Genomic DNA, 3,770 nt, shown 5'->3' with positions numbered 1-3,770 from the left:
CTTCAAATAAGACTAGGGAGTCTTCTACTACATCAAACACTAAATAGTTTTTGTCTAAAAATAAAATACTTAAATAACAGGGAACTAAGATATAAATTTAACTAAGATAAAATAAAGTATTTTTCACAAAACTATTTGAAAGTATTTCCAAACGGGATTTGAAACAGTAGAGAACCAATTGCAAGTTATTAGAGAACTAGAATTGATTTCATGATAACATAAAAAAATAAAATCAAAACTTGTTGCAAACCTACTGTTAACTAACAGAAACAAAACATAATCTTTCTGAAACATAAAAGAAAAATAATTTAAAAACAACTAAAGAAAGAAATATAGTCATAATCCTAAAAGAAGTGAAACAGAAAGTGTTTCACAAGAAATAATGATCTAAATTACTCAAACAATTCTGAAATTTTACCACTGATAAACAGGATCACTAGTGATCAGTAGCAAAAAAGAATCGAGTTAAAAACTATTTTTAAACTCCCGGAATAAAACAAGCTTTAATTCAAATCTGATCTAACTCAATTTTTATAAATCCAAACATAGACAAATTATATATTTTCGGAAACTACAAGAAACTTGTGATCTAACGCAAAAAGAATCAGCATTATTGGAATTCTAGATCAAAATTTATAAGCTAAACAAGAACGGAACTAAATCTGTTCCGGAATTAATCTGAAAACGAAAACGGCGACGTGGCGAGATCTGATTGGTTGTCGGGTGTGTGTTGCATAGGCTAAACAGCGGACGGCCCCTATATAAGAAACCGCTTCGGCTAAACTTACTAATAAGGAAAAACCGCCGGTTCTTTTAAAAGAACCGAAGGGGTATGCTGGATCTAATCTAACCCATTGATCTAAGATCCTACGGTGGAAAAAAAACTAGAGGAGGGAGGGGATCTCACCGTGGACACAGGAGGCTGGGAGCTCCGGTGGCTGCTCCGGCGAGGGTGGAGAGGCACTCCGGTGAGGGGAGGGATCTCCTGGGAGGGGGCGGTGGAGGAGAGGGGGGGCTCCTGGGAGGGGGCGAGGGGGGAGAGGGAGAGATGGGGAGGCCCTGGGGAGAAACACGGGGCTCCTCCGATGGTGCTGGGAGGTGCAGTGGGCGAGGGTGGGGGTGCAGCGAGGGTGGGGTGGCTGCAAGGCGACGGGGAAGGGGTGCGCAGGGGGGGGCAGAGGCGTGGCCTAGCGATGGGGAGGTCGCCGGGAGCTCCTGGAAGCTTCGTCTCCGTACAGGGAAGTCCGGCGAGTGAGGGTGGTGGCGTCGGGCGAGGGAACGGAGATTTTTTTAGGAGAATGGAAAGAGGAGGCCGAGGGGGTTCTTATAGGGGTGGTGGGAGGCGCCGGGAGGGAAAGAAGCTCGCAAATCCCGGAGGGGAAGCTTCCTGAAAGTTTCTGCCATGGCTACACAAGGAATGAACGTGAGGAAGAAGAAGGAAGGTGGAATTGGGCCAGATGACATTCCTAATATGGCCCAAGGACTTTCCTAAAATAAAGATCTCTTTCCATATTTATTAAAACGGAATTAAAACTATTAAAAGTAAATGGAATATTCCTCGAAATATAGGGGTATAATATATTAAAATTTTCAGAAAAATAAATCCAAAAAGATGGGCATTTTTCCACTACCAAAATAAATACTTCGCGAAAAATGTTTTTTAGAAAATCCCTAAATTGGTTTATTTTCTTTTTGCAAATATTTTTCAAATAAACCTTGGGTTTTATGGTCCAAATATTTCAAAGGAATATCCCCGGTTTGGAGGGTCATGTTCCTCCTCTCTTTCTTGCTTGGCAAGAATTATTTTCGGGGTATTTCTCGGGGAAGAAAAATACAGAAGCAAGGGCAAATATTTGAAAGAATTCAATTGCAAAACTCCGTTCAAATTATTTATAGTTGAAGAAGTCATGTCATCTTCTCTCTTTGTTTTTAAATGATTGAATTTGAATTTACCGGAGAAGGGGAAAGTCATTTTATTACCTCTCATTCAAAAGTTTTTGAAAAGTTTCAAATTTCAGTCAAGTTTCAATCACTCACGCAAACAAACAAACAATATAATAATTATATTAACATTCCACAATTTGGGATGTTACACTAGTCCTCTATGCAACCTATGTCGCGTAGAGGGCATAGACGGAAAATTTGCAAACTGAATGAAAAGTAAGTTTTACATTTTAATTGTCTATTTTTATCGTATTTGGTTTTCACAAGATTTTTATATTTTGTTATGTAGGCATCACACGTAGAGACACAACTTCATTCAGTGAAATAATACAAAGAGTTACATGCGTTACTCCGAAAGAAGTTGCTTTACATTGTGACATTTAAATAATAGTTTTTAATTTGCATGTGATTCTCATGCGAGACATAATATCTATATGTGAGACTATTTTGTTCAACGCAGTTGAAACAATATGTTAACATTTGGTTATTGTTCTGTCTGAAATCAAATTCATATTCAGTACGGTTACTATGGTTATGTTTACCACTTTGTGTGAGACAATATGTAATTACTGGTGCTATGTTTATCACTTTGTATGAGACCATATATAATTACTATTGTATTGTACGGCAAAATTATTGAACAACAACCCGCTTGAGGGATTGCACCGGACCTAATAGGCCCGGCCCGATCGTATTGTACGGCAAAATTATTGAAAACAACCCGCTTGAGGGATTGCAGCAGACCTAATAGGCCCGGCCCGATCAAGAAGCGAGGCGGAAGGGCACACCATTCAACCGCGGAAAGGCCCATCAGCGGGGCACAAGGGACAGAGGCGGGTAGTAAGTACTTTTTTCATTCGATCTTAGAACAGTCGGCGTGCGCGGCTATTTCAGCCGGTCGGGGCGTCCTTCCACGGGCGAGGTGGGGCTAAAATTCCCAACGAGGGGGGGGGGGGGCAGACGTCCTTGCGCATGTGGGCCGGCTCATAGCGGCACGCGTGCGTTGGAACAATACATTGGGCGCCGCATGTTGTCCGGCCGAGTAACGGCGCCCGCGGGGCTTAGTGGCGCTGCATGGTATAAATTTAGTCCGACCTCGCTCAACGACGGAGGCCTCCACCATCTTAAACAGCCGCTCGTGCCGGATGTCAAGAGCTCACTGCCTCCCCACCTGTGCCCCGTTCTGCCCCACTGATGGGCCATACAGCGGCCAAAAAGCCCGCCCCTTAAATATTCGGTGGGCTATTTTAAAAATATATTACTATCATTTTCAATGGCATCAAAAGGCACGTTGTGTCACAAAATGATAAAACATAAGAGCAATAAAACACTATATAAATTTGACCCATATATTGTCATTATAATAACTGAAACAAAATAATATGACACACATATATTTTCACACATATTATTAATTATAAAGTTCCAAGCCGAGTTACATGAGAAATAAAAAACAAGTATCAACACACATAATTTAAAGTGCCATGTCACATTAAATGAAGAAAAGTAACAAGAACCGAACAAATAGTAGGGTGATACTTGTGATCTGCGTTGGGTTTTCCGTGAAGGGGAACGGTGAAAGGACGTGGATGTCGCCTAAATCGGGGGTGAATAAGCACTTTAAAATGATTATGGTTTAGGCTTGAACAAATATGGAATAAAACTAATGTTTAATTAGTCAAGCACAAAACCTAAAACAACTAGGCTCACCTATGTGCACCAACAACTTATGCTAAGCAAGATAAACAACTGAGTGATAGAAAGATATATAACAGGAAATAATATGGCTATCAAAAAGTAGAGTGCATAAGTAAAGAGCTTGGGTA

This window comes from Hordeum vulgare, chromosome 2H, assembly GCF_904849725.1.
Source record: "Hordeum vulgare subsp. vulgare chromosome 2H, MorexV3_pseudomolecules_assembly, whole genome shotgun sequence".
Lineage (NCBI taxonomy): Eukaryota > Viridiplantae > Streptophyta > Magnoliopsida > Poales > Poaceae > Hordeum > Hordeum vulgare.
This window is presented reverse-complemented; position numbering follows the sequence as displayed.